The following is a 20,733-nucleotide window of genomic DNA, read 5'->3' on the forward strand; positions in this document are numbered from 1 at the left end:
TAATTACTGCATCTTCTGCTATATTAATTAAGTTTGCATCATTTCCCATGATTGGGTGCCATCCTTTTTATATATTACCATCACCCTTTTAAGAACCATATACCTTTTCTGTAGGTTTGAGTTCCTGGTCCTTCACAGCTAAGCCTAGCAATGTCTAAGATGACAATGAGCAATGCTGTCAAAAGTTTTATTTAACAAATTTACTAATTTAAAGGTTAGGTCATTCATAAGATAATTCCTATATTTAAATCAATTATTTAGTTTTCTTTTTTTTTTCTTGACAACATGAATAAAAACACGAGGACTCATAGGAAATTCAACAAAATCTGGTCAGAAAAGCTTGATGTTCCTCCTAAACCACCTGGGCCTCAGTGCCCTCATTCCTACAACTGGAATAGCGAGTACTGTCAGAACGAAAGGAAGTGATTATAAAGAAGTTAGCCTGATAACAGTTAATGAAATTCCTGGACCCACGCAGGCCCACTGTGATGCTTTCACATATCTATGACAAAATTAAGAGAAAATATGATGAGGTTTTCAGAAGACAAAATCTGTCCAGTTGAAATGTTATCTTTTATTCTCAGATTATTATGTGCTGCCTGCATTTTTGAGCACAACTCTTCTATAAAATCACTAGGATTATAGAGGTAGTTCCCCACCCCTACTGATGTACTTTGTATTGCTAAATGAAAATATGATCCTATGCCATGCTTGTCTCCCCACGTTTTAAAACATTGCACACCTCTAAGAAGTAGAGACATCTAAAAAGCCCACCCCTGAGTTGTGAGGTAGAAGGGTTTCTGAGTACAGCTGAACTCTGAGTTTGTTCAGAAGCCAGAGCGACCATGGTGAAGCCCAGCAAACCCTACATGACAGAACAGTGTGTTAGCTCTGCTCTTCCCTACCCCTCGCAGCCCCTTGCCAGCTGGCAGAGGCCTCTGACTTGAGCTGCTCCACTATGGTCAGGAGTTGATCAAACCAGGAGGACCTTGGCCTTCAGGTGAGCCTGTGGACCAAAGGGTTCCAGGGCCTCCTACATTAGGCCTCTTGACCATCTTTCTTCAACTCAATGCATTGGCTTTGTTTGTTTCTTAATTTTTTTTAACATGACATTATTCCACACACATTGTAAAAAATTTAGAAAACACAGAAGAGTAAAAATAAAGAAAATTAAACTCACCAAAATCCCACCATTTAAAGACACCCAGTGTTGCCCTTTGAGTCTTATTTTCCTGCCTGTGAAAATTCATATATTCTTTATTTACATAATTTGGATCATATTCTATGTATATCTGACTGCTTGCTTTTATTAAGAGACATGGCCTTGACAGACTTTTTTCAGGCTATTAAACAATCTCCTAACTCATTGTTTTATGACCATAAAATGTTTCATCATGCAATGTTTCTATTATTTATAAACATCCTAGCAGAAAATTACTAGTATAATTCTGTTAAAAAATAAATATCAGTAAGCAAATTAGTAGAATTACTAAATCAAAAGGTATAAAGTAGTAAGATAATCCATGTAGCCAAATCACTTTTGTTTTTCAAATTTATACTCTTACTATCAAGGTAAGAATGCCTGTATCTCCAATATTGGTCACGATTCTTAACCATAGTTAACATGAAAATTAAAAGTTAACATCTACTTTTTATTTTTTTATCTTAAAAACCACCGAGATTACACATTTTCGTCATGTATTAATTACACCTGGCCTATGGCAATGGTTTCATTGTTGACTTAAGTTTTCTCAACAAAATGTTATTTTTATGTGATTTCTAAAGAAAAATGAGAGGGTGGTAAACTAATATTAATTAATAACTTATTTTATGGCATGTTTAACAGTTTAGCCTAATCTTGTAGTAAGTCCTATGATTATAGGATAAGCATCTAGATTAATCATCTAGGGTAATCATATAGGGCAACATCTAGGTTAGCCAGTAAAAAGACATTCTAGAAACCACTCAGGTGTGTGTATCTCCACAATCTTGACTTTTGCAATGTAATACACTTCCAGGGACCCTGTCAATGTGGGCAGCCCAATGATCCTGTGCTTTAAACACTTGCTCTTTGGTTGGATTAACCAAAGACCAAAGTAAGCCAGAAGTGGCAAAGAAAGAAGGTAAAACCATTACTAACTAGTAAGTTCTCACTTACTCCTTTTCACTGGATACCTGCTTATTTGTGTGGGCAATTGTAAAATTATATTCTTTTAGGAATGTGGTTAACTTTTAATCATTTTGGTGGCTTATATAATTTTAAATAATCATAAAGTTTTTGATTTTGTAGTTTTCTTCTATAAGGAATTTCTTTATTTCACTTTTAGAGAAATCCTGCTGCCCTATTTTGACAAATATTTTCCTTCAAGATATGTTAGCTATTCGCTTTTCATGAAAGACATTATTCAAAGAAAAATTAACTTCTATCAAAATAATGCCAATGAATAAAAGTGTTGTCATAATTGGGTCAATATAGAACAGCCAACTATTTTTTTCTGGCATTAATGTGTTTAATTTTAGTAAGGTGCAGGAGCTGAATATTAGGGCAATGAAAAAATGTTACTACTTGCAAAAATATTGAATATTACTTTCAATTAATAAAATAATGATGAGGCTTTAAAACATTAATTTCAAATCCACTTAAGAAAATGTCCAAGTATAACTAGGTCACTGTCCTTGGGTTTGCAAAGATTCTGACTTGATCTAATGGTTCTTATCTATAATAATGAAAGGGAAATATGCTAATTAGACTGGATATTGCTCCTGACGAAGCCAGGGCCAGACGGAAGCCAACCTGGTCCCAGGTGCCTGCGGGCTGCCTGCGGGTGGCCAGAGGAGGGAAGCCTGGGTCCCGGGTGCCAGAGGAAAGCTGGTGCCAGGAGCAGGGGGAAGGAAGACCTACTCTTGCATAAATTTTCATGCATCGGGCCTCTAGTGCTATAAATAATATTAAATAATCTGATTAATGTATAATATGTGAAGTTAAGAAGTAGCACAGTTTCTGGGTCTATGTAAGCTGCCTAAACAGAAGTAAAAATTTAAGTTTATATATATATATATATATATATATATATATATATATATATATATGGAAAATTACATATAATTATGTCTATATAATTTTATATATATATAATTTTCTAAATATGTTTTTAAGTGAGTTTCAGGTTGTTCACTGTTAATGACAATTACCAAAAGACATCATCATTCAACTCTAAAACCTGTGATGGGGTTTTATATTAAAGCCTTAAATTGCCTTGCCTCAATATTGGTTTAAGATTTTTCTGTCACTTCATGTAGAATAAATAATAGCAGGTGCTCATGTAGATCACAGAACCTCTCAGTTCATTCATTACCAACCCACACCCCATGAACATACAGGGCTACATGTAAAGCATGGGAAAGCCCTTTCCAATGATTTGGATACTAATTGAAATGATCTATGCTGACTCCCATTGACACAGATTTGAAGTTACTAATATACTACCATTTATTAAGCAGAAATTGTATCTACCACTTTTATAGCTATGTGCCCTTGTTCATATGATGATAGTGCTATTGAGTATAGCACATACCTGAGATGCTATCTTCTCTTTCCAGAATTACTGCATAATTAATAGACATCAAGGGGTGAGGGCCTAATAAGGGAAGGTCTGTGCTAAGTACTTAAATAACATTGGCTTATTTAATGCTCAACTGCCCCAAGAAGTGGTTGTTGTTGTCTTGCCTTTGTGAGTCAGAAACTGAGGTTCAGGGAGAGGAATTAACTTGCTTAACATCATATACACACACAGAGCACTCAGACCCTGAGCACAGGACTTGAGCAGCCTCTGAAAAAGATGCCAAGGAGCAGAAGACAATGAAAGGATTGGTTTTCCAAACACAGGAACAGGTTTGCCAATGCTATGTTCTGAGTCTTATTGGGTCTGGAACCTCTCAGAGGTAGATTCAGCAGTTGAGGAACATGGGCATTTCAAGGAGAAGAGGAGGAGAGCTTTTAGAATCAGGACATGGAGACACACGTGGATGGGCAGAGGAAAAGCCTGGGGGAGAGGGGGGAGAAAGGGAATCATGTAGGAGACCAGGCAGGATGAAAATATAAACTGAGAAGTTGCACCCAAAGGCAGCTTAGAGTGATTCCTTTCAAATCCCTGAGCTCCTGCCTTCTATAGGAAAGAGCAAAGGGGATGGGAACTAGCATGAACCTCAGTTCAGAGGACTCATGAGCAAGGAAGGGAAGGGAAACCTGGTGGGTGCATGGAGTTCCTCCAGAAGGGTCTCAGGGCTTCTCACCAGGAAGAACCAGACGCTGCCCATGTGAGCTTCAGGGGTGCTACATTTCACAAGGCACTAAAACCCAGTACGAAAGAGCTTAACAAACCTTAGTGGTACTGGATGTTGTTTCCTGGAATTCATTTATATCCAATGCAGTTATTTAGAATCTTGAGATACAATGAAAATACACTCATCCTAGACCTTGACTTCTATGCTATCCAGGTCTAAGGAGTCACATTTTAAGGGTACTAAGTGGGCATCAAAGACAGGCAAATAAGCTCTATAAAAGTAAGGAATTTTAAAGAGACAAAACTACAAAACATTATGTGAAAGGGGAGTGGAGTTGGACTAGACTGACAAAGGTATAGTAATATAAAAAATTCTTTAAAAATCCTAGATACACAAAGCCACGTGTGATGGACCATTATTCTTATATCCCATTCTATCTAAAAGCACTTACTTTTCTCTGTCCACCACTCTGGCTGACAAATGATGCTAATTAACTCTGTACATATTTTCATTACAGCAATTGTTGTTCTATAATATCATTAACTGCCTACAGGTTGTATCTTGATTTGGGACTATAAATTTATTGGAAAAGGAGTGAAAATATTTTCGTGATATTTCCCCCTTTGCATCCCTGGCTAACCTAGTGCCTGGCATCTAGTAAGCACTCAATACCTGATTGATTTAAAAAATACTGATTAATTCAATAACCTTCCAACTGATCAATTAATGAAGTGGATGGCGGCTGGATGGGTAACCAAATAAATGGCTCAATGGAAACTCCTTTGTTTGGGATAAGCTACACAAGATCAAATAGTTCTGTTGTCAGATTGGGAAGGGTGGGTCACATCCCCCTTTGCTGGGAATACAGCAGAAGGAACTCAAACAGAAGGTAAGTGCGAAGCTAAGCTTGCATTGCTTTGTAGGCTTGTGCCAAGATGAGAGCACCTCTTTCTAATTGATATTCATGGCACAAAAGGACACAGCTGATCTGTGGGAGGTGCAGAGAGATACATGTTAGGGTGACAATATGACCCACAGCAGTAATAGGCATTTTTCCCCCTAAGCACAACTACACTAATGCTTCCCACCCTTTCTATTGCTGGCAGCATGCTGGCCAGGGCTTGGGGGCAGGTTGCTCTGCAATATCATACTCCATCTCAAAAGAAGGCAGGTAAATAGCAGGTACAGAAAGTATGGACTCAGAGGGCTGCTTAGTTCTGAATGCTGCCCCCCAAGCCTGGCCCATGTCCTTTATAGAACTCAGAAGGGAACAATATGCTTTTTTAAAATTTGTTTTTATTTATTTCAGAGAGGAAGGGAGAGGGAGAGAGAGAGAGAGAGAGAGAGAGATAGAAACATCAATGATGAGAGGGAATCATTGATCGGCTGCATCCTGCATGCCCCCTACTGGGGATTGAGCCCACAAACCAGGCATGTGCCCTTGACCAAAATCGAACCTGGGACCCTTCATTTCACAGGCCGATGCTCTGTCCACTGAGTCAAACTGGCTAGGGCGGATTTATTTTTTGACAATTCCCTAATAGAATGTCCACTTAGGGCACCAAATTTTGCTATTTTGAACAGGCAAATAAGGAGATAGGTGGGGGGGGGGGCGAGAAGAGAAGGAAGGCGGGAAAGACAGAAAGATAATCCCTTTGTCTTCTTCAGATTCAACAAAGAAGCAAGACTGGGTTCTATCACTTCCACACATGACCTAGTGGATGTGAATCTGGAATTTTATGAAACATCCATCTTGACATATTTACTAGTACCTCCCTTCCGATATATTATTGCCTTTGTAATACTTTGTTCACATATCCAAACAGAACTTAAGAGCAAGCAGCATGATTACCACCCTGACCAACATCAAAAGTATAAATGGTGGCCAAGCCTGTGTGGCTCAGTGGTTGAGCATCAAACTATGAACCAGAAGGTCACCGTTCGATTCCTGGTCAGGGTTGTGGGCTCAATCCACAGTGTGGGGCCTGTAAGAGGCAGCCGATCAATGATTCTCTCTCATCACGATGTTTCTATTGCTCTCTCTCTCCCTTTTTCTCTGAAATCAATAAAAAATATATAGTTTTAAAAGTACAAATGATTTACATTTTTGACCTAGAGGCAAAGCTACTTTTTGAAGGCTCAGACAAAAATAAATGGTGAGATACTTCTGAATTCTACCCTTGTAGACAACAAAACACTCTTCAGCAATGAATGCAGTGGGAACAGTTCCTAGGAAAGCAGTGTTCTGTCCAGCTGTCCACTAACTGGGGTTTGAGGCCTGAATGCTGAAGCATGAGTCCTGCGCCTCGCACTCCCACACTCTGACCTCGGATCACTTTCCCTCTCTAAGACTGCATGGCCTCCTCTGTAAATGGATATAAAGATAATATCCACTCTGTGGGGTTCTGAGCATTAAGCGAAGTAATTCCTGTAAAAGGGCCCAACCTAATACCTGCCACATAGGACATGCTAAATAAATTATATCATTGTCATTAGTAGCAAATCTTCACTTTCTGAGGTTCTCCATGATGCCTGTGTCAGTGAGTCACATGTCAGAACACTCTCTGCGGTCAGAATGACGCAAGGGTCTACTCCAGAACTAATTACGGGGCCAGGGTATTTCAGGTCCTGGAAGTCTGCCAGGTTTTCTCACTTGGAGGTGTCATTCAGCAGCACTTTGAGAGATGTCTCTTATAGTTCCTTTCCTCATCTTATTCAGATCTTGGTTTAAATGTCACCTTCTCAGGGACACCTCAACTGACCCTCACTGCCAATGGTCTACCTGCTTTAGTTCTCTGCAGGGCACTCTCCATTTGCTTCTGTATCATCTGTCCTTTCCCGCTTCCTCCTACCCAGATCTTGTGTGTCTTCTTGTCTGCTCTTTTTCTAGTGCCTAAAACAGGACTTGGCCTTGATAAGTCCTAGAAAAATACCTGTCAACTGAATAAATAGGTGTTTCTACAAGTGCATGGTGAGTGTGGGCCTCAGGTTTGTTTGGTAGCAATGATGGGTAGCAATATCATAATGGCCCAGTCAGAAACCTACCCAGCAAGGGAGCTAAGGTGGGTGACCTATGACAAGGGCTTAAACCACTGTCTTTAGGATTTGTTTCTAGGGCCAACTAGAAGAAAAGAAATATTACTGCCCCCCTTTTCACTACTTTCTAACCACACCGCCTCTCTTCTAGACTCTGAAAAGGAAAAGATGTTACCTCCATAGCCACTGCCATTCCCTCTTCCTGGAACTCTCGCCCACCAAACCTTCAGAGGTTGTTGACTCCAGCCCATCACTCAGGTACTCATCACAGATGTGTTCTGCCAACCGACTATAGAGCCATATCCTCCCTCTCATGGATTTTATTTCCCAACTTGAGTCCTTGATTGGGTTCTTCATAACACTTGTCACAATTTGCAATTACTTAATCTATTTACGCCCTTTCTTTATATTTTGCCCATTATAATGTAAGCTCCATGAGACCAAGCCCAATTTTGTATGGATTGCATCCTTGACAGGGGCAGAAATAGAATGTTTGGGAACCAGCTAGCATTGTAAGAACTATTAATCATGCTCTGTTAACCATGATTGTTTTGTTCTGGTTAAAGAAGGCAATTCGAACTTGGTGGCCGCTGCATTCAGGACCTGGGAGCTCACATAGACGTGCAGCCCTTCCTCCCCATTTGGAGCTGTCTATTATCATGGGAAGATGAACAACTTTGTTGCAGAAACCAGAGCCAGAAACCAGAATTGCCAGCCCTTTAAAGACCACAGGCTTGGCATATCACTAAGCCTTTTGAAGATCCCCAGCCATCTACATTTGCCCTTTTGCCCATTTTTCCCATGTAATCTTTGTACTTCTACCAATATAAGCAGCCAGCTTATGGTGCAGGGCAGATTTTTGTGGATGACCTGCTGCTCTCCCATACTGCTGGCAGTCTTGGAATAAATACGTATATTGGAATATATGATTCAACCCTGTCTCTGCTTAATTGGCACAAGTAGTGACAGGCAGCACGGACCCATTGTTTGTCTGATTACATACTTAACATCTTATATAATTCCTGGCACGTAAATGGAGTTTGAGAAATAAATATAAAATGAAGAGGGAAGTAAGAGAACCAGGAGCAGAGGAAAGAGATACTTGGAACAATCTTTTTTTTTTCTTAAGTTGCCCCTAATTCCCTTCAATACTCATTTATTGAGCAGCTATTTTTGAGGACAGGAAGAGAGGTCAATGCATTCTATAGACCTGAGCACCATTCTCTCAATGAAAAAATACTCGGAAAAATATAGGTACCATATTTAGTAAACGCTTAGCATTGTGCTTCATTGTTATTGCAAAATCCTGAGAGAAACAGCAACAGCTTCATTCCTTGACCCACAACCCGCAACTCCGTATCCTTCAGTCTGATAACTACAGGAAGGGACAATGAGTCAGCTTCCCACTAACTTCAATTTCTCATTTTCTTGCCCCTGGCTCTCTTCACCCACTCCACAAGCCCAAAGTCAATCAAACTTTTATAAGCAAATCTTAACAAAGCGAAACTCACTTCCCACCAAACAACCCTAATTTAGCACAAACTTCAAATTTCAAAGGAATTTTGAACATGCTCCGCTTTAAATGTCAGGGCTGGATATTCAGATGGAATAATTAAGAGGGAGGAAACATTTCCTTCCAAAAAAAATATGTTAGTTTGTGCAAAGTATTTAAGGATATTACCCTTTATATGTGCCTGCCGGTGTAGACTCCTGACAGCATCCTGATTTGCAGAAAGCAGGCCTCTTTGTCATGATGGCCCGGAAGGGGAGCACATGGGAAATTCAAAAGACAGACCTCACCTCTTAAAGGGACAGCCATTACCCTGTGCCTCCTACTATGCCTGCAGTTTCCAGTTATGTCTACTCACTTCCACAGTAATCTAGAATCCCTGTCCCCAGTGCTTGGAGCCAGTGGATTTGTACATTTCCTACTATTATCTAAGTAAGCAGATTCTCAGGGCACACGACTCTGTATTGTTGAGGAATGAATAAATTTGAGTCCGTTTTATAAACAGTGTTTTTGTTTGTTTGTTTGTTTGTTTGTTTTTTTGTTTTTATCAAAGTTTGGAAATTCTGCTAAAGCCTATTGGGACTTTCTAGTGTTGAGACTCTGATCATTATCACTGTGAAAAGCTGTGTTATACATTAAAGTATACAGTACAATCTTCCAATTTATTGGTTAGAAGTTAAGCCCTAAAGATGCCAGAAAGCAAAAAAGCAGATATTCAGAAAGTATTTGTTCGCATCACAAAAATTTTCACACAACACCCTATTTTCTCCCCAAGCCCATTTTCAGAACGTCCTTCAATTGCTCTCATTATATCAAGGAAGACTTCTCAGTGAGTTTCTCAAGTGTACTTAACGTCCCTCTTCATCGCTTATTCCTCATGTGTTCTTACAAAGGGAGCAAACTATGGGTTTTCGGCCAGTCAGAGACATAACCAGCTCCTATGGGGTGGGAGACAAGGTCTAACGAAAGCTTAGGTCAAAACTGTGAATCCTAAGTTCATGAATCCAAAGGTTGCCCACATTGAAAAATTGTATAACAGCTTTTGTGTCTTATCAGGAGACATGGTGTTTATTAACTTCAAATATCTCTAAAGACTTATTGCAAGACCAGTGATATTCAAAGTGAAGTGACTGTACCCAAAACATATGGCAGTCAATTAGGGCATAACAAAGAAATGTTTTGCTTACCTATGTCTTCTTATCCTTTAATTTTTCATTCTTTCATAGTTATCATGTTCATTATGTGAGGAAAGTAAGATATATGCTTTTGCTTTGTAGGTTGAGTGCTGAAATGACTACAGCTTGGAGCAGCACAACCAGAGAAAGTCTGAGGACACAGGAAAGACTGGAGGAAGTCACACAACCAGGACAACATGCCGCAAACCCGAGTCCTCATCAGAGATGTCTCAGGTGGCAAGCTGATGATGTGACTGTCCACTTTGTGACAAGGTCTAAGCCAAACATTTTTTTAAAGAGATAACTGACTTTCTTGTGTCAAAATATAGTCTCCAGAGACAAAAATACATAGGTGATGCTGTTTTTAATGGTAGATGGGACTTGCCTGGCAACAGAGAATTTGAATTTTCCAAGATGTGGCAAAGATAATTTAAATGGTGAATTGCTCCCTCCCCCATGAACTTTGCTAAATTGTTTCAGACATATGGATTTATGAAACAAAATGAATATTCTATTTGAGTGATTACCATGCTTAAGGAAATTATGCTAATTCATTTACATGTGGGTGATTCAGCCCTTTGAATAATGATTTCCTTAACTAAAGCAGTTATTATTATAGGTGAGATTATATAATAGAAAAATTTAAAAGAGGCTGTAACCACACTTGATATAGTCTAAGTCATCCGGAAAACACTGTGGATATTTGAACTGATTGATTTTTCAGACTACCAGTATTTGCTGAGCTTATTGAAGAGCCTTTGCAATTACTTTTTACTATCAAATGTAAATTTTGTACAATTACAAAAAAACTGTTAAAATTCTCTATCCAGTGCTTTGTTATTACTTGTCCAATTGTGACACTTCATATTTACATAGCACTTATTGTGTGTTATTATTATGGTATTGTTTTAACTGATCTATATTCATTGTTTTATTTTCTTACCATAACAACTCTATGGCTTCTGTAATAATTACATAGGAAGAGTTTTGGTGGAATTTTATGCACGCTGCCTTTTTACAAAACAATGACAAAAGTAGACATGTTTGCAAACACTTACTCCCTTGCCCAGACTCAGAGGAGTTAGTTGCAATAAAGATAAGTGAAAATTTCAAGTCCATATTTCCATAACACTGACCCAAAGCTTGTGACCCCGAGGAGGAGAAGGACATAAAAGGAAATGAGAAAGACACATGAGATTCTTTGAAAGGGCCATGGCAAATAATGACAATTCAGAGCCACTCTCATCAGTAACTTTATTTTCACACTCAGGTACATTCATGCCACAAGTAATTACCTGCCCTCTCCTTTGCTACTTGCATATTCCTGTGATCTGTTCCATTGCACTAAACACAGCATTACAACTACCTGCCCGGCATGTTCTAAAGGCCCTGTGCTCCAAGCTCTGCAATGGCTTGGAGCTCTCCTCTCTGTGGCTCATACATCTTCAGGCTTTGCCTCACAGTTTCCTAGCTGAAACTTCTTTCTCTCTTGTGAGTCCTAGTCTCCTGGGCTTTGGTTTCATATATATATTTGGCTCTTTATTTCCAGCCAAATGGATCACCTGTCTAGTTTCATTCAACAGTACTACTACTAATAGTACCTGCAAGCACTTGCTAGGCACTCAAAAGTCATTCATTTTTAAAGCTGATCAACATTGCCAGGTAAGAACTATTACCCATATTGTCCTAATGGAGAGGGGAGGCCATGGAAAGTTTATCTTGGGAAGTGACATTTAAGCTAAACGCTTAAGTGTAAGAGGGTTTCAACTTGTGAAGATAAGAGACAAAATTACTCCAGGCAGAGGGTGGTTCAGTGTAAGCAAACACTTTTAATTAGGAAAATCCCTGGTACTCAGAACAATCTAGTGTGAGCGGAGAAAACTGTGTGAGGGGCAGGGTGGCAGGTGTCTCCAGACGAAGGGTATGTGGGTCAGTGTAGGCCAGGCAGGATTGAACAAGGCTGCCTTGCTGCATATCCTCCACTAAACGGTGGACTCGGTAAAGTCAGGGACCGTGTTTCATTCACGTGGGCTCCCAGGGCCTGGAACTTCTGTTGACCCTTAGTGTCAGCTGGAATAGCAGTTTTGCAATTGCTGGTGGTACTAGAATTGTTGGTGATAAAATTCTGGTAGTATTATGGCACAATTAGTGGTGATATCCAGGGTAGACCTGTTGGTACTTTTCTGGTGGAACTGCGAGTGGTATTGGTGGTGGTATTCGTATTCACTGTAGTAGATAGCAGTGAATGTCTAGAGATGATCACTATCTTACTGAATTGCTGCATCTATGTGCCATATTTGACAGTCCATACCACTGAGAGGTGAATTAATAGCTAACATTGAAGCATAGACTAGGAGGTGAAAAGCAATTAAAATAGGTCAGCTAGTTTTATTAACATGCTTGACCAGAGGGAGACCTGAGGGTTCAGACAAAGCTAAGTTTAAATAATTTACATTCCTTAATGATTACATCCTCAGCATCATTCTTTTTGTGCTTATAAAATGTGCTCTGACTCTGGTGCCAATACGGTCTAATCCTCCCTGAATTGCCTAGATGTGATGCTATCACCTGAGAATGCTCTATCTGTCGGGAACGGATTTGGAGAACTTAAAAACAGATTCTATAGTTTTGGTAGTAATTCAGATTTCATCCAGAGGGCATAGGGGCCAGGGGAAGAAAGGTAGCTTCCTCTTTCATAAGAATGTTACCCACCAGCCAGCAGGACTTCAATAAATTACAGGTTCCCTTAAAATTTACCAGTGCCGTTCTATGAGCTACTATTACGGGGATGAATAAACCATAGCTCCCGACCTTTAGCAGCCTTTAATGATACCATTTATTCAGCACCAGACACTTGTATTAGGCTCATAATATCTCTTACATTATTTAATCTAATGAAAATATGATTATACCAATTTTATACTTGAGAAAACTGAGGGAAACCCCTACACTTGGCCATTAATTAGTGTGCCCTCCCTACTTGCTCTTGGATAAAGACACCATAAAGTGTTTACTATGTCTTAGTGATATCAGGGAACCTTAAAGTTAAGATTAGGGACCCCTGGAGAGAAGTCCATAGGAAAGGTCCATTGTATCCTTAGGATCCAACCTTAGGAAAGGACTCAGGAGCACTGTCCCAAAGGATGGACACCGATGATGTACCCTCAGGTTGTATGAATGTATCTCCAAACAGGTCCACATACTCTGACCAGTGGTATCTGATAGAATGGGGCTGGGACCTAGAGGGGTCAGTCACCTTAAAGACTCATGGTCAAACAATGGCTGCTCCGTGAGTCGTCAATCATTATTTAATCATTTTGTGTTTACTCATAACATTTTGTCAAAATGAACTTAAAACCAAACTCTCTGTCAAGATAAAACCATTTGTTTAGCTCTGCCTATAATTCTCTCATGCCCTGAAATTCTACAATCAGAAAGTGATCCCTTCATTTTATTTTTTTCAAGAGGACATTAAATCGTTTCTTGATTACACATGACAATGGATGATACCCATTTGTCATTTTATCTGGCACCATAACTCAATTTAGATACTTTGCATAGGATGTGCCAACAATCATTAATAACCAAATAAACTCAATGACTCTGCTTGGGTGACCCTTTTAATGGTGAACTCCAGGTCATGACACAGGGACTGTCAATTCAACTACACTAAGGTTTCCGATGACAATGGCTTCTGTGCCCAAGAAGGTTGTAAATACATTTCAATGAAACCTTGCATCACCCTGAAGGAATTCTGACTTCACACTGTTGAGGTAATTTATCAAGATGGCTTCTGAGCAGACTAACTTTACACAGCACACTTATTCTATATCATGATCAGACTATTGCATTTAGACTATTCTACGTCATGATCAGACTATTACATATATTAAAACTAAAATAATCTCTCATACAATTAGTCACAAATAAAGTCCTTGAATTTTTTGCACATTCACAGAAGTATTGTCTAACACAAGTCTTCTTGGTAGCAGCTGGGGCCCTGCCCCCACTCAGCTTGGCTGGGTTCACACATCTGTCGTAACCTGTAGCTTCCCTGTCACTTCCCTGGCTCTCCCCTCCTGCTAAGCATTGTTTCCTGGAGGTAATTCAAACCTCCTGCCACTGCCATCGCTAATGCTACTGCTGGAACAACATAGCCACCTTGGGAAGCTATCCCTTTAAATCAAGATATTATCCTTTTTAACAAATTAGGAATTACTAGACATGGGTTACCTTAGAGTAAATTAATTTGCTTTTTCCTTTTTTCAGAGAGGCTATGATTAATAAAGTTGGGAGTGGTGGTAGAATTATCTACATATATAAAAGCCTAAGCAACCAAACCACCGAATGATGGAACAACCCAACAATTGGTCGCTATAATGCGCACTGACCACCAGGGGGCAGACGCTCAATGCAGGAGTTTCCCCCTTGTGGTCAGTGTGCTCCCACAGAGGGAGCCCTGCTCATGGACCCATCCTGGTGGCCCACCAGTCTGGCGGCAGCCAATCACTCCCTCAGTAGTCCTGCAGGTCCAATCTCCAGAGAATGGGCCAGGCACCGATGGACCAGTGCCGCTGGCACAATCCTGACAGCACCGCAGGCCTCCTGGAAGTTGATCTCAGACACCGTGGCCGCTTCCCCTCTTTAGATGCTCCGCAAGGAAGAAACTATATAAAAGTGGCTGCCAGGTGGCTCCGGACAACTGGTGTGAACATCAAAGGGATGGATCTGGATCCCAGTCCAGCAAGGGAATCCTGCTGCTGCTGCTGCTGTGACATGAGCCTCTCCCGATCACGACTGACTGGGTTCAAGCCCGAGGCAGGCACAGTGAGGCCGGGATGAGCCAGAGCAGCAGGCAGCATTGGACTTTTGTTTTCACCCTGATCCCCGCAGGCCACCTCAAGGGACTGCCCCCCCCCCCCCCACCACCACCTGTGCACGAATTTGTGCACCAGGCCTCTAGTAATAAATAAAAAAGAGAAAGGTTTGAAAGATAAAGGTGAGTGCCATCAACTTAAAAATTATAATCTTAAAAGCTCAGGATTTACCTATGTGTATATGCCCACTAGAAACATGTACACATTCACTAAAGATGTGCACTAGAATGTTGAGAGAGTTCTGCGAGCAGTTAGCAAAAACTAGAATGGTGGAAATTCCCACCAATACTAGAATGGATAAACTAACTTTTGTATATTCACACAAATAAATACTATAACCCACAAGGATAAATTAACTATTGCTGCACAAAACAACATGGATAAATCTTACAAATGTGAAAATTAGCAAAAGAAGCCATACACACAACAGTTCATACTGGGTGGTTCTAGTAACCAAATACAAAAAACAGGTGAATTTAAACTATTAGGCTAACGACCTCTCACAGGTTTGGGGTGAGTAGAGGGCTCCACAGAAGGGCATTTGTGCTGCTGCTTACAGGGGGGTGTTCAGTTTGTGAGAATTCACTGGGCTGTGCATTAACGACATGGCTATTTTTCTGTATGTATATTATGCTTCCCCCAAAAAAGAAGAGAAAGCAGGAAAAAACAAAGATTTTGCATCCAATGTCTAGAATTAAAGTTAGTTCCCCTACAGGATATGTAATCACTTAACCACTCTTAAGTCCTGAGTTCTTTGTCTATAAAAGAGGAATGAGCCCTGACCGGTTTGGCTCAGTGGATGGAGCATCGGCCTGCGCACTGAAGGGTCCCGGGTTCGATTCCGGTCGGGGGCATGTGCCTTGGTTGCGGGCACATCCCCAGTGGGGGGTGTGCAGGGGCAGCTGATCGATGTTTCTCTCTCATTGATGTTTCTAGCTCTTATACCTCTCCCTTCCTCTATGTAAAAAATCAATAAAATATATATTTTTTTTTTAAAAAAAGAGGAATGAACATGAGATCAAATGAGATTAAATTTTGGGACATGCTTTAGTAAATATTAAGTTCTGGTCATCTGTTAATTATTTAGTCTAGTGGTTTTCCATCCTAGCTGTGAGTGAGGGTCACCTAAGGAGATTATAATGACAACTACATAGAACACTTAGTCCCACCACCCTAGAGATTTTGATTCACCAGGTATGGAGAGAAGTCAACGCACCTCTAATTTCAGAAGCTCCGCAGGGAGCAGCCATGGTTAGAATCACTGATTGAAAAAAAAAAACTATCTTATTTTATTTTATTTTATTTTATTTTTAAAAAATTCTTTCAATTACAGTTTTCATTCAATGTTATTTTGTATTAGTTTCAGGTATACCACATAGTGGTTAGACAATCATATACTTTACATAGTTGCCCCCCCGCACCCGATATTTCCAGGACCCACCTGGCACCATGCATCATTATCACACGTATCTCCTTAATGTCAAATGCCCTTTCAGGCTCATTCCTGGGACCTGTGCTCTTCATCTACATTTTGCCAATCACAAGTCACACAGACACAATGCCTTTTCAGAAAGTCCAGTGCAGCTGGAATAACAAATGCCTGACTAGTGAGCAAGGGCTCTGAGGAGCAAACAGGCCTCTCATCTGAAACCAGGCTCCCTGAAGCAGAAGCTCTTGTTCTTGGTGGGAAACTCACGAGTGAACTCTAAGTGTAGAACGTCTTCACGGCTGTATCCAAAGCCCAAGCGTCTGCCATCGTGTGTCTACGCCAGACACCATGATCCAATTCATGCTTTGGTTGTGTTTCTCCTCCACTTAGGAGACAAACACCAGCTGTCAGAAGAGTTTTTTATAATATTTCTTTTGACATCTTTTTGTGCTTTTGCTAGCATGTTGTTTCAACACCAGACCTCTTTACACATATAGAATCGCTAGACTCCAAGAAGGACAACCATCCCCATCAGTAAATAAAGCGCATGAAGTCAGAATGGTTTGAGGTTTCCCTTTGAATCCCTATGACATTCAAACTGCTTCATTTCTCTTCCTGTAATTTCTCATTTTCTCCTTAGATAGTTTCATTGCACTCAAGAAAGGGTTCATAGCAAGCCAAGGCAACATTTGCATGTTGCCCCAACAGTAAATACTGAAAAAAACAGCTGCTGAATTTAATCGGTTAGTCATTTTGAGACTAGATTGCTTTCTACAGCCAAAGATAAGACTATAGATTTTATATGGTCTAGTTGTTAAAATGCACTTAAAACAAACAACTCTTCCTTGAACCTATGAAGCTGTATCTGTGTGTGACTTTTATAGCCAATATGTGGTGTTAGAGTGGATTATATCTGAATTGAATTTGTAATGCTGCTCTGTGCCTTTATTTCCTGTTTTAGGATCCTGGTTATCAATTCATAGCCTGAAAGGAATCTATTCTAGTAGCATCCTACACCTTTGTCATATATATGGCTGGAAAAATAATTTATTTAAGACTATTTAAATTAATTAACAAAATAAAACAATGGAAAGCTACTTATTAGTTTCTTGAGAACTTGCTTAAATTTAATTAGGTATAGTTTTTAAATTCAGAGCTTTCTTAAAAATATAAACCACAGAAATAGTAGGTACATCCTTTGTGACTAAGACCATCTGAAGAAAACGAAATTACAAAGAAGTAACTGAGAAATAATAGCGGGACAACACAGACTTTTTTGTTTGTTTGTTTTCAGCACACCGTATCATCTGAGACACAGTGTAGAGAATTACAGAATACCCACCAGCAAACATTAAAAATTCATTTTCGAATTAGTGTTATTTTGTCACATAAATAATTTAAGTAAAAGTTTGGTAGTGCCTTGTTATTTTACATCGTTAAGGTATGAGCTCTTCCAACAATGTCTTCTGTTTGTCTTGTTCTTTTTTTTTTCAAATTAAACATTAACTTTTTCCTCTTACACAGTAGGCTTGAAATCATCCTGCAATGCACTGCAGAGGACATGCTGAGTTAAACCCGCTGGTCCTTTAGTACCCATTCTCTTCCCTTCTTCCCTACCTGTTGCTCCTTGAAGTCAGGCCTGTGGACCCCCTGCCGGTGGTGCCTCCACCCTCCTTGCCCAGCTGTGGCTTACTCTGCAGCTGCCTCTCACTCTCTCACTGTCCTCTATGCCTCTCTCTCTAATCCGTGTTTTCTTATCGCTCCTGGCTGCTGCTTCTTCCCTAATGTTCTCTTCTTGCTTTCCATGTGGGTAGAGGATCAATTCATAGCCTGAAAGGAATCTATGGGACCATTGCCTTTCCCCCCCAGTTATGAACTATAAGGTGGGTTGGAGAAGTTAGTGAACCTCCTTTGATATGGATGTCTTGCTAAGCTTAATAGTCACCCCCCTTTTGTTTTGGTGGACAATTAATCTTAATTGAGCATAGATCAATGAAGATGAGGTTGCTTTTGGTCAAATTTGGATAGACAACTGATTTTTTCTCCAGGTCTGTGATAAGGAGAGGATAAGACCCTCAAATGGCAGTTAGAATACAGACAGGACAGTGCTGTGAACAACAATCGCCTTTGACCACTCCATCAGCACAAAGCAGTGGTGAATGTAGGAGCCAGTAAGAGTCACAGATTTTTAATTCAAACCCAGCTCTACCATTGATTAGCTGTGTAGCAAGGGCAATCTCTCCATGTCTTGGTATTAAGAATGATAGCTATCCTATCTTTTATGATTATGTAAGTTCATACATCTAAGACCCTTAGAATAGGGTCCGGCATAACGTAAGTTCTCAAATATCAAATGATTATTCATACATTTTGGATTTCATTACACTAATGAGAGTCAGAGGGTGATACAGTCATGAAAGTGAAAATCATGATGAGAAGAAAGTGATCACAGTAACTATTTGTCTTCTGAACCTAAAGGAGCTACATAGAAAATGGCCCGTAACATCTTCCTTCAGATCAGGAATGGGAAAATACTTTTGTTCTGTCCTCCTCCAATGGTAGTCATCCGACAACTTTCAATAATGTTCAGATTGACTGATAGATTAAAATACTAGGATGTCTCCCATCTTTTTTCAGCAAAGTGCCTTCACTTTGCTTAATAATAAATTCCGTGGTGCCCTCTCTGAATCACCCAGCATCCCTAGAGAAATGATAGAAAGGTAGGTGGGTAGGAAGACTGTCCAGTCTAAACTGGTGAAGCTTTGCCAACTCCACCAACAATCCAGGGATCTAGTGTCTTAAAACAAGTGTGCTTGCTACACTAAGCCTTTCAGATATCATATTCATTCCTTCCTTAAAACTGTCCTACGCAACAGAGTTCATAATTTTCCCCATTTTACATACGGGCATGTACTATTTGCCTGGCATTTTAAATTGCAGATAAAAAAATGACCCAGACAGGCATAATCATGACCAATCCAGAATTTACATCCTCATAAAGAGGATAGACATTTAACTCTATTAACAAAATGATTTATTTAAAGTAGTGATTCATACTTGAAAGAACAGTTGTGAGATGCCATGAGTTCATATCTCAGGGGCATCTGGTTCTAGGAACCAGACAAAAACAAATTTATGCATACATATGGTCAGGCCTCAGTGGATGGGTCCAGGAAAAAGAACTGTGTTTTCAATGAACCTGGGGTAGGATGCAGCATGGCCTATTCTAAAACATGGCTTGCTGGGAGTCAGAGAGAGGGAAGGGGGAAAGTGGGAGAGGTTAATGTGAGTGAGGCCAGTGGGGCTTAATAATGCAGGCTCTGTGACCATATTAAATATTTTTAGCTGGATTCAAAATATAATGGAGAACCATTGAAATAGTTTAATAATGGAAATGACATGATCATATAGTTGTTTATATCCTGGCGCGCGCTCTCTCTCTCTCTCTCTCTCTCTCTCTCTCTCTCGTATTTAACTTCAAAATATCTTTTGTGATATTTTGGTATAAAGCTATATATAAAACATTATTTTAAAAATTTATGCTTTACTTTTTAAATAATGGAACAATGTGCCTTTGGGGACATTTCATTTTGAAGAGGAGATTTACAATCCTCAGGAAAAGACAGTAAAGTTATTGACTACAAAAATAGGAATTTGGAAATAATAAGAAAAATTTTCCTGTTTGCCAACATTTTAGTATTTCAAGAATATTGATAAGGTAGTAAGAGAATAGTGTGCCTTTGAAAGCAAGGTTCTAATTTACATACAAACTTAATTGGCCATGAGATCTTTAACATCACTTTCTTCAGCCCAAGTGTCAAAGTTTTTTTCTTTGCTCTAAAAATCCTCAAAGAGTAAATAGACTTATATAACACAGAGAAGTTTTTAAAACTTTATCCTAGTCATAATTCAGTGTTATTTTAACTCATTTATAAATAAGTTCTAAGCAACACACTGCAGTGTGAAATATGAAAGTGAAAAAGACACATTTTCTATGTTTTAGAGTTTGAAGGGCAAGAAATTTTTAAACCAAAAAAGGGAGTAAGAAGGACTCTATTTTCTTACTTCTAAGTCATTCTTCAAACTTTTTCATAACTATAGTTTCCATATACTCACCTGTAAAAATTGTATTTAAAGTCTTGATTTCTGATCACATGTTTAGTCAATCAAAATACTGAAAATGCTATTATTCTAGCAATAATCTGCACCTTCCTAGTACAGTTTTGGGTCCTTTAATGACAAGGATATGTTCAAAGAAATGTCATTAGGCAATTTCCAGACCATGTGAATATCATAGAGGGCACTGATAGACTCCTACACACCTAGGCTAGATGGTCTAGTCCCGTGGTTGGCAAACTGCGGCTCGCGAGCCACATGCGGATCTTTGGCCCCTTGAGTGTGGCTCTTCCACAAAATATCACG

The sequence above is a fragment of the Myotis lucifugus genome, unplaced genomic scaffold (assembly GCF_000147115.1).
Source record: "Myotis lucifugus unplaced genomic scaffold, Myoluc2.0 scaffold_147, whole genome shotgun sequence".
Taxonomy (NCBI): domain Eukaryota; kingdom Metazoa; phylum Chordata; class Mammalia; order Chiroptera; family Vespertilionidae; genus Myotis; species Myotis lucifugus.